The sequence below is a fragment of the Engraulis encrasicolus genome, chromosome 17 (assembly GCF_034702125.1).
Source record: "Engraulis encrasicolus isolate BLACKSEA-1 chromosome 17, IST_EnEncr_1.0, whole genome shotgun sequence".
NCBI lineage: Eukaryota > Metazoa > Chordata > Actinopteri > Clupeiformes > Engraulidae > Engraulis > Engraulis encrasicolus.
Window position 1 is genome coordinate 11,011,758 of NC_085873.1, and position 12,500 is coordinate 11,024,257.

The 12,500-nt window shown below is 42.0% G+C and overlaps 1 protein-coding gene across 1 annotated transcript in view; it reads left to right on the forward strand.

Moving 5' to 3' along the window:
• The window catches only part of plxdc1 (plexin domain containing 1), a 96,157-nt gene that overhangs the window by 51,215 nt on the left and 32,442 nt on the right, over window positions 1-12,500 (forward strand). The window lies entirely within an intron of this gene.

The following is a 12,500-nucleotide window of genomic DNA, read 5'->3' on the forward strand; positions in this document are numbered from 1 at the left end:
AAAGAGAGATGGAGAGAGAAGGGAGGCGACACTATCTACCAGAGATAATGGATAAGGAGGAGACGGTTCATAAGAAGTTTCTTCTGGAATCAACATGACGTACACTGTAAAAAAAAATGATATTACAGTTTTTCTCGATTGCTTCCACACAATTTCTGGTACTTCACAAACAATTCTCGGAACATTTCACCCATTTCCCAACTCCCCTAACCAATGTCACTGAACACTAAGCACAATTCCTTCTTTACACTCACATTTCAGTTTTAAAACACACTCTTTTCAGACCACTACACATAATTTTCTGGATTACACACTATTTTCATGAAGAAAAACCCTGGTTGTCGCATTGACCACACTGACATTGAAAATACTAAAATCAACTGCCATACTATGTTCACTTCCTCATCACATGGGCAAACTCTCGTCATACCGGTTTACAATCTGAAATCATCACCCCATAAGGACACACATTGCATGTGATATTGATGAAAACATGAGTGAATGCAGTGAGAAAACAATTTGTTTCGTTTTTTAACTCCAAAATACGTTATACAAGAGATCACTTTCATTTGATTACCCAATATTTTACAAGAAATTAGTGCAATGTTTTAAATGTCAGGAAAAAAATGTAAAATATGCACACATCTGTGAGTCTAAAAACAATATTTCAGTATTTTACTACAGGAAAATACCCTCTTTAGTAAGTAGAACACTGAAGAAAATAAGTTTCTATTGCGTGTCAAGTTGAGTATAGAGTTTTACCTTGTGCATATTACAGTTTTTCTCGATTGCTTACACACATTTTTCTGAATCAGTTCTCGAATTCTCAAAACTCTTCACATGAATCTCCAAACCTCACACACAACGGGCAAAACTCCTCACTACCTCTGAAAAATGCACATCTTGTCTCAAAACAATGTACTCTCTTCTAAAAAGGTCATTTTGTTCTCAAATGACACACACGCAGTAATTTTAATACACTCTTATGTGAACCATTGAACACTACTACAGTTTTTCTCTAACTAAAAAAACAGCATGGTTTTACTTGAAATTACAAGTTTATCAGCTGCCACAGAATTCCAAGTTAAGTTGTGTGGAGCTTTGAACACTAAACTGCAATTCAAAGCACAACACAACTTACAATAAAGATTTAAATTAATTTGGAATTCTGAGGCAACTGGTAAACGTGCGATATGTTTTTTACAGTGTAAGGTTCTAAACTGCCACTCTATGGCAGCCATGCCTGTTGGAGACTTGAAGAATGAATGAAGTTCAATGGGAAAGTTACACCCATTTTAGAGTCCAGATTTGATCCCACTTTATTACATTGGTGCTGCATGCTGTGCTTTATCTTGGTTTACCGAATACCGAATTCCGTATACATGGGTTCTAAATTTTTGTTTTCTCCTGGCTGCGCGACACTAGCTGCGTACAACTCAACCTCTGATTGTTGGAAACCGCTGTTGGTCAAAAAGTTAGCTGGTTGGCTGCCAGTGTCTTGACCCTCCTCACAACATTGTTTATGAACACGGTGAACCCATGTATACTGAAACGCTGTAGTACACTCACCAGAGCAGTGATGATACTGATTCAAAATTCCATTTGACATGTTTTGCTCCTCTGTGGTGCAGTCTTGTCTCATAAGATATATTTCAGCTTCTCATATTCATATCATTCTTTGATCAATTGTTTCTGGGTTACTTCTCCTAAGTTACCTTAGGAGCAAGAGATAAAGAGTTAAAAATGATACAAGACTAAGACGAAGGTTGAGTCGAGTTGAGTAAACTAGTTGAGCAATACTTGAGAATAAGGATAGACAGAGGAGATATTCTTTTTTCTTCCTTCTTTCTCCTGTTTTGATCCTCCCAGGCTAGAGGAGATATAAAAGAAATACTTTATTTTCATATTGGTGCAATAACAAGCAAGAACATGTGTGTTTGTGTGTTTTGGCTCCTCGTCGGAACAAAAGAAAAATATGATAAATCAGATCATAAAGTGGCTCAGTGTGATGAGCATGTGGAGAGGCATAAAATGGGGGATAAAAGGAAGGGATGAAAAGATTGAAGCAGAACGAAAAGAATTCATGAGGACAGGGCTAGACAGAGGAACAGGGACGACGCAAGGCATAGGCAGACCAGGCAGTCACCAAAAGTCTTGAGGGCACCAATAGTGCCACTAAATTAGAACTCCGAGCAAAACATTAATCTTTAAACTTTGCATTTACATAAAACTTATTTTGAATTTCACAAATTGTTGGAGCCATTTTATTCTCACCTATAGGTAGGTTTTAGTGCAGTTTTAGATTTAGCCACTTGGGAGAGCACTTCACTGTTATGGTAGCTCACTTAGTCACAGGTATATTTTACAGGTGCCCATGATTAGAGGCTAATGACGGCTTGGACTGGGGAACACACGGTTCTTACCGTTGCCGTGTGCCAGCCGAATGTGAGATCTTTTTTACTACAGCACAGCACAGAGATTATCTAGTTTTTATATTAAATTCAAAATTCACAATAAACAGGGAACAACCCCAAAAGGATTTTTTTGGCTGGACATTCCATGTTTGCTGCGCATTGAGAACACCTGCAGTCCAGGCCGAGGCTTACAGGGTAGCCTCCACACAAATATTACATTGAGAACACCTGCAGTCCAGGCCGAGGCTTACAGGGTAGCCTCCACACAAATATTACATTGGCAAGTATTATTCATTCAATTATGGACACTCAGTATACTGTAGGCTAAGTAGGCACTAGATCAGATGTGCATTTTGTATACAGATACCAGTTTCTATATGCCCAAAAAGAAACAAGGGTGCTTGAATTAAGATCAGAGGCTATATATGCATACAGTATAGGCCAGTTGAACAAAGGACTTGTAGACAAAGGGGATGAGCTGCATGCCACCAGACTTCTTTTGGGGGCTTGAATTAGGATCGTATGTACCTGCACAATGATGGTAAAGGACAGGTGGTGGTGTACAATGGCGGTCTCCACTCTCATTATGGGAAGACAGAGAGCTGTATCTCCCATGGCAATGCACTTTTTTTAACGTTGTCCTGCCCTAATTTTAACTGATTATGAAGGGAGAGAGCGAGAGCGAGAGAGAGAGAGAGAGAGAGAGAGAGAGAGAGAGAGAGAGAGAGAGAGAGAGAGAGAGAGAGAGAGAGAGAGAGAGAGAGATATTCCCATGGCGGTATGGTATTCCACAATCCTGTGCTATTTCAGCCATGCCATTAAAGTTCGTATCACACGATATCCTTTATCTCTGAATTTTGTAAAAGTCAGTAAGTAAGCCTTTATGTCAATGAAACTACATTCATTGTACCATTCTGGCATCAACCCTAGCCCCAACGCTACGTACCCCTAACAGTGCAAGTACGTAATTACAAGTTATGTAATTACGTAAGTAATTGCATTGTTATATCGACACTAAGTCTATACCTAATTAATATAATGGGGGCAGTAAAATAAACTGTTGCTAAATGTACATATGCAGTACAGATCAAACAACACCACCAAGTCAAACTGTCCCCTAACAATTTTACTGTAAAATACCGTGCCCAAGACAACATGCATTGCATTTATATTAGGCATGATTGTACCTGACGAGTGGATGAGCCAGGTGAGTATTCGCTTTTAACCATCACGGCCATTTTGGCAAGTGAGCTAAAAAGATTCAGAGAAGCCAGGTTTTGGTGATCAACTTCATGAGTTTCAGGGATGTGCTGGACAGACAGACAAATAGACAGACGGACTGACCGACAGACCATTCGAGACCAAAGAGAACATGTTTTGGTATTTTATTTCAGTCGAATCAGGGCTGTGTTTGTGTTTCAGAGACAGGCAGACAGAGAGACAGACAGACAGACAGGCGGGCATGCAGGCAAGCAAACAGATAGAAGGTCTATTCAAGACTAGAGGTTCCAAGTTTAGATAATTTACTTATTTCAGGAACATGAGAGACAGACAGACAGACAGACAGACAGACAGGCAGGCAGGCAGGCAGGCAGGCAGGCAGGCAGGCAGGCAGGCAGACAGACAGACAGGCAGGCAGGCAGGCAGGCAGGCAGGTTATGCAAGAAATTAAATTCAGAAAAGTAACATTACTGCAACAGATGCTTGTTCAGTGACCCAAAATAAAAACAACTCTGCACAACAGACTCGTAGACAGATGTGTAGTTGAAGTTGGTAATTAGGATGTGGTGAGAAACCTTTTTTAAGGCGAACCCACTGTATAATTTGAGGGAAGAGGTGGAATGTATATACATCATTCTTCATTGCATGGGGATGCATCTGTTGAGTTGAAACAACCAAATGTAATGTTTTTTTCATTTAGTGTTTACATTGTTTTTCAGTGTAAAAAGAGACTTCTGGATGTGTTAGCCGATTCACACGCTTACCAAAATGGTAGATTATTGTCCATGCCTTTGTGGTGGTTTGTCAGACATGCAGTTGAAGAGAGGAATGTAACTTACCGCTTGCAACAGAAGGACTTGGAAGGGCTGACTAAGAGAAGTGTGGTAAGCCTGTTAGAAGCATCAAACATCCTTTGAACGCTGTAAGGTTCCAGAACTTGATTTCAGAAGAACCTACAAGTGCTTTTGCCCAGAAATCTCAAGTTCAAATTTAAAGGTTCAACTTGTTGCTATTTATCTTAACTTATCATTTTATTTTATTATTTTATTTTTTCACTTTTTAATGGAGCACAAAACTGCGATTTTTATATTTACATATAGTTTTAATATTTTCATATATTAATGGCACTCAAAGATAGGATTATCTCACATTATGAAACCGTCACTAAAGGCGCTAAATAAATCCTCAAAAAGCATTCAACTTTGTGCAGAGAAAATCAGTTCAATTCTGGTTTTGATGATGATAGATCCCAGAACTGCATAGTAGGGAGACAGGTTTGTCTCCAAGGCCATGGCAATGAGTAGATTCCAGAACTAATATGTCAGATTCCAGAACTTTCCTAAGATCCCAGAAGCAGACACCTGTGTCTTTTGAATGCCCTGGTGAGCTCGTCAGGCCTGTCAACATGGCGAGGGTCAAGCAGGTCAGTTGTCCTGGGCCCAGGGAGAAGAGGGGTCAGTATTTGGGTCTCCTTTACAATGTAAGCCTAGAGAGGGGTAACCTGACTCCCAGCTCAGCTGCGTGAGCTCACACGAGGCTCTGGAGAATCAGATTCGCTCTGCTCCCCAACATTTTGTGGAACCAATCTGGATCGAGGGATTTACATATATGTGACGTAGTAACATAATGGAGAAGGGAAATATACAGGGGTTGGGCAAAATAATGGAAACACCTGTCATTTTAGAGGGGGAAGTTTCATGGCTCAAGAGCCACGGTATCCAAGGTAATGTCTGCATACCATCAAGAAGGATGAACCACATCCAACAGGATTAACAGTGGATGCAAGAGGAAGCTGTCTGAAAGGGAGGTTTGGGTGACTGGCCGTGTGAATTGACCCCCTGGAGCTCTCGATGGACCGTTCTGGTGGAAACAGAAGAGTTGAGGTTCACATTTAATTCTACTGTGATTTGGACAGCTGTGGTTGTATGATTTAATTGAATCTTTACACTTCACTTTACTGGTGCAATGTGCAATTAATAAAGATTGGCCAACAGACTGGTTCACTTAAGCCATGAAACTTCTCACTCTAAAATGACAGGTGTTTCCATTATTTTGCCCAAACCCTGTAACCCTGTTTCAGACAACAATGGCAGCTTGCATGGACTCACTCACCGACACTGATTCTGGAATCTCAACTGTGTTTTCTAATCTGTTAGTAGTTGAAGTAGTATCTCATTGAAAACGTCAGCCAAGTGGTTTCCCCAATCACGTGCAAGGATTTAAAAAAAATATAAAATCATTCCCACGCAGACCTAACTCATACAGTATGGTGTACTTTCAGATGAATGTTCGTGGAGTAAGGCAGAACATGTTCAGGTTAAAAGGAGGGTGGCTCCCAGGTGATTTTGTCCTAGGCCTGGTCAAAGCTGTCAGCGGCCCTATGAGCTAGTCACGCGTGTCTTCTCTCTGGCTTCCCCACTATGCAGTGGAGCCATCCAGACAGAGGGAGAGCGCGAGATAGAGAGATGAAAAGAAAGGGAGAGAGAGGGAGAGATGAAGACTAGGGATGCTGACAAGGCCTGAGAGGGTGAGACACACAGAGAAAAAAACAGAGAGAGAGAGAGAGAGAGAGAGAGAGAGAGAGAGAGAGAGAGAGAGAGAGAGAGAGAGAGAGAGAGAGAGAGAATAGAGAGATAGAGATAGAGATAGAAATAGAGAGATAGAAATAGAGAGATCCAGACAGACAGAAAGACAGACATCCACACTTAGGCCCTGGCCGATTCACTCTGGGTTTCAGCAGTTCAATTCATTTCCCTGACAGACAGGCAGCCCTCATGGGGGAAAGCCAAAGTTATCCAAGCCATCTATCATAGCAGACAGTGATGATAAAAATGTAGATTTTGAGAAGGGCGGGCCAAGCTGTCAGGGGATGGTAGCAAAACACATATTTTGTGGAAGGCATGCTGTTACGGTGGCCTGCATGAAAAATGCAAGATAACAGATCTCAGATCTCAGATGTGTTACATTCGGTTCGGTCTTGATACCCACATTATGTCCACATTATGTGGCGATGATGCACTCTACTTTAAGTGAAAACGGAAATTTGGTTGCAAAAATACTTTTCATACAAAGGAAACCTTTCACTGGAGCAGGGCCTCTTACCACATTTCTACATCATTTCTGTTGATGATGCAAACAAAATCCCCATGACTATAAATGCATTCATAAACCTTGGTTGGGTAAGCAAAGGCTGCTTTTAAACTCATTTGATATCCAAATAATGTCTGACCAGCTGGCCGATAATAGACTTGCATACACAACTCTGAATATGGCACATAAATTCTAGAGATATGCAGGATTTACTTGCCGTCCTTTTTGAAGAGAGTTAAACAGAATAATCCCTCTATAAATATGATGCTTTTGTTTGTCATTGATCTGAGTAGAGTGGCCACTTCAGTGACTTCTGTGTGACTCTGTTTTAGTGTAACACACACACACACACACACACACACACACACACACACACACACACACACACACACACACACACACACACACACACACATGCGTGCACACACACACACACACAGACACACACACACACACACACACACACACACACACACACACACACACACACACACACACACACACATGCGTGCACACACACACACACACACACACACACACACACACACACACACACACACACACACACACACACACACACACACACACACACACACACACACACACACACACACACACACACACACACACACGTGCGCACATACACGCATGCACGCACACACACAAACACACACACACACATATACACACACTCTCACAAATGCTTATTTTAAACTAATTTGATATCCAAATAATGTGTAACCAGCTGGCCGATATGGCACATAAATTCTAGAGATATGCTTAATTTACTTGTCGTCCTTTTTGAAGCGAATTAAACAAAAAAATCCCTCTTTAAATATGATGCTGTTGTTTGCACATCATTGCAGTGAGTGGCCACTTCAGTGACTCTATTTTATGTATGTGTGACTCTATTTTAGTGTAACGCACGCACATGCATGCACGCACGAACGCGCACACGCGCACACACACGCACACACACACACACACAGACAGTGTCTTCTGGCATTTGTTGTTCAATAACTATGACTGCTTGCATGGAGGAGTCACAGGACAGCTTATTTGGATTCTATCCACAGGTTTTGAAGGATTGTGTCGGTGGCAAGTATGAATCCAGTGAACGCTCTCCCAGACATGGTGAGGGGTGCTTGCGAAACTGTGCAGAACTACGCAGTTCTAGTGGAAGCTGGGCGACCTTATTTTGAAAAAGCAGCCCATTTTGACAGACCGTTTACATGACATTTTTTAATCCGAATTAATAATTCCGAATTAAATAGTTGCATCGAGTTTACTTTGGTCTTTCATTTAATTAGTTAGTTAATTCAATTTGTTACTTCTGAATGAAATGTCTCATAAACGTAGCCATTGTGGGCCCAAGAGTCAAGAGGGCCCTGATGCCCACGACTCTACATCTCCATTCTCATAGTGCATTAAAATCACACTTTTAACAACTGTATTTTCAAATGTTCTTCAGGTGGGCAAACCCCCAAGCCCCCTATAGAGGGCCTTTATCAGTGAATCTCAACCTTTTTTGATCAAACGCCCCCTTGACCTCATCATAAGCCTCCCAACGCCCCCTTTACCTCATGCTTACACATTAGTATTCTATTGAAAAATAAAATAGACCAATGCTCCACAGTGGCAACTAAGCCCCGCCCCCTCTCAGCTGTGTCCTTCTCAACACCCCCCTAGGGCTCCCCAACGCCCCCTTGGGGGCTGTTGCGCCCCCGTTGAAAAACACTATAGGGTCTATCACATCTGGCCTGAATTGTATGTACAGTAAGCTAACATTTTCTTGTTGTCTGGCCCAGGGGCACATGAAGTCATATTCTGTCCCTGGTCCAATGTGTATCACTCAGCTATTGGAGTCACTACAGAAACCAATCTGAGCAATGGATCTCTCTGGGGAATATCTCAGTCTCACAGAAACACACACATGCATGTGCTTGTACTCACGCATGCACACGTCACATGCATTCAAACACGCACACACGCACTTACACACAAACACACACACACACACACAAACACAGATAAACAGACAGACACATATGTAAACAGGCGTGCACACACACACACACACACACACACACACACACACACACACACACACACACACACACACACACACACACACACACACACACACACACACACACACACACACACACACACACTGGGACACTGGGGAGTTTGTGGTTTGTATTGCTGCTAAGTTTGGGCCTTAGTTGTGGTTCAGAACTGCTGTGAAGAAGACAAGAGGAGAGGAGGATGAAGAGAGGAGGATCGGTGGAGAGGAGGAGGAAGAGAGGAGGGTGGGTGGAGAGGAGAAGGAAGAGAGGAGGGTATATAAGAGCTGGAATGAGAAAGGAGGAGGCTAGAGGGGAGGAGGATAGTGGAGAGGAGGTGGAAGGAAAAAGAAGGGGAACAAGGAAAGGAGGGTGAAGGAGAGGAGGAGATAAAGCATAAGGAGGTGAGGGATGGGGGGAATGGAGGAAGAGGAGAGGAAGGACTGGAGGAGAGGTCAACATGGAAAAAAGGTGGAGGAGAGGATTGGAAGAGGGGTGCGAGGCAGTTTGGGAGATTTATCGTCTTGAGTTGGGACTGGTGTCACAGTGGATGTGGTTGCCTGCACACACAGACACACAAAACACGTGACACACGCACGCGCACACACACACACACACACACACACACACACACACACACACACACACACACACACACACACACACACACACACACACACACACACACACACACACACACACACACACACACACACACACACACACACACACACACACACACACACACACACTGGCTTCATCCCAGAAAATTACGCCACGGTCAGAGAATGTATGTTTTTCTCTGTCAGAAGTGTGTGTGTGTGTGTGTGTGTGTGTGTGTGTGTGTGTGTGTGTGTGTGTGTGTGTGTGTGTGTGTGTGTGCGTGTGTGTGTGTGTGTGTGTGTGTGTGTGTGTGTGTGTGTGTGTGTGTGTGTGTGTGATTTGTCTGTGTGCAATTGTTTTGAAATTCAAGTTCAATAAGCATGCATTTTAGTCTTGCCTGTGCTCCAAATAGGGGCATTTCAATTCAATCCTCATTTTTACTTTCTTGCTCTCGTCAGCTAGGAGCGAGGAGCCAAAGGGCTAAAAACATGACGAAAAATAGCATGCATGCGCATACTGGGGTAGGACAGATTATATAGAGAAGGGGATAGACAGATAAAAAGAAAGAGAGAGAGATGTAGAAAAGAGAGGGAGACAAAGGCTATGGGTGCTGACAAGGCGTGACAGGGGTGAGACAGAGAGAGAAGGTGCAGAAGTGCAGAGAAAGAGAGAGATGGGAGAGTGTGGTAGAATATAGAGGGGACGGAGGGCAGTAGCGATGCTCAGACGGTGAGAGTTTAGGCACAGAGAGGGATGAAGACAGAGAATGGAGAGAGAGAGAGAGAGAGAGACAGAAAGACAGAGATAAATGGGAGAGTGGAAGAGTGGGATAGAGAGCAGGAGAGGGAGAGAGAGATAGAAAGAGAGAGAGACAGACAGAGTGAGACAGAGTGAGAGAGAGAGAGAGAGAGAGAGAGAGAGAGAGAGAGAGAGAGAGAGAGAGAGAGAGAGAGAGAGAGAGAGGGAGAAATGGGAGAGAGAAATGGGAGAGTGAGATACAGTAGAGAGCGAGAGAGATGGAAGAGAGAGTTGTGAGGCTGAGAGAGATAGATAGATAGAAAGAGAGAGAGAGATGGGAACGTGAGATAGAGGGAGAGAGAGAGCTGTGAGGCTGAGAGAGGGTGCTGGAAAGTGTGATGAGACACGTAGTGAGATAAAGGCATCAGGTCATGACAGAGACTTCAGGAGAGAGAAAGAACGGAGTGAGATAAAGAAGGAGAGAGGGACAAGAATATGAAGGGAAATAATGGAGGAGGAGAGAGAAAGAAGGGGGTAAACTCCTACAAAGCGACTTCAAGATATTTCAGCGTGCTGTATTAGATGCTGTCCCTGGAGCAATGTGGGGTTACAAGCGGATTCCAAAAAAGTTGGGACACTTTGTATTTTGTGAATAAAATCAAAATGCTGGCATTTTTAAAACATCTAATATGTTAATAAGGTAGAGCATTATGTATAGACAACATATCAATTGTTAAATTTGAACAGAATAATTGTTTTGAGGTGATTATGTGATCATTTAAAATTTGGCCCATGCAACAAATCTCAAAAAAGTTGGGACAGGGCCAAAACATGTTGTAATAGTTGGATAATTCTAAAAATTACACAAGGAGGAATATTTTAAAAGGAACTATATTGACTGCCAACATGAATGCACAAATAAAATACCATCACATAGAGGCTATGGCACTCAGCGGCGAAGATTTTGAGGGACTAATTACTTATCTATTACACAGAAAGATTGAATTATCAAAATTGCAGGCATATAAGGCCTACTTCCGTAATATAGAGTTCTGTGTAATCATTGCACGAGTTATGAGATCATGACATACTCGTGGTCAATAAGCAAACTATGACACTCCAACAATGACAGCTCTCGGTATACACAACACTTGGTGAATGCACATGATGCAGACATTAAACAGTGCTGCAAGCGGAAAAGCTCATTCTAGATGGACCTAGGAGACATGTGAAACTGTCCTCTGATTACAGAATGGTAAATATTTAATCCATTTTGAAAATTATGGAGTCATGCACCCTCCAGGTTATATAGAAAATGAAGCTTCATTTAGTGGTCAGTCTGAAAGACAGCATATATGATGGTAAGGGGGTGCAGAGGTGACTTGGTTAGGGTCTTCTTACTCATGTAGAGCTTTAAAATGAATGTTGAATGATACATACTGACTTTAAACAGCAAACATAGCTACCAAGGCATTATATTTTGGAGCACCGCCTTTAGATATTGCCCCATAAAGGTGGCAAATTTCAATGTCTACTATGTTCCAACAGTGTGGTCCATCATTAGAGTAAACAGGTCACAAAATTGTTTTCTTGCAGTCAGGATATGCCACATATTAAGCATAACAAAAAGGTAAACAAGTTGAAGAACACACCTATCAGTTGAGCTGCTGAAATCATGTCTCGCACATCAAAATATTTATTTTTTAAATAAAATCATCCCATCAGTCAAAGTATCTAACTTTTCAGTCCCATCCCTTGTGTTGTGTTTAGTCTTATCCAATATAAAAAGCATTTTATTGGTCCTGTCCCAACTTTTTTGGGATTTGTTGCAAGAGTGACATTTTAAATGATCACATAATTACCTCAAAACAATAATTCTGCTTGACTTTAACAACTGATATGTTGTCTGTGCATAATGTTCTACCTTGTTAACATATTGAATGTTTTGAAAATGCCAGCATTTTGATTTTATTCACAAATTACAAAGTGTCCCAACTTTTTTGGAATCCGCTTGCTCAAGGGAACTTCAGTCATGCATGGAGGTGTAAGGAGAGGGATGGGTGGGATTCGAACCTGCAACTTTTTGACCACTTCCCGAACCATTAGGCCATGGCTGCCACATATTACAGCTTGCTCATTGCCATTCTGCTAATAACAAATTTATAACAAGTGCCATGTCAGATAAAGTTATCAGGCAGACAAGCTATTAAATAGGCGAACTCCTGCATTCACCCACTATGATGCAATCTATAAGCACATTTCACCTATGAGTTTAATAGAGATTACCCGACTACCATCATCAGATAGTAAAACGTCCGACACTAAAACAGACAGAGATTTATTGTGCTGTTTATGAGAAGTCGTTATA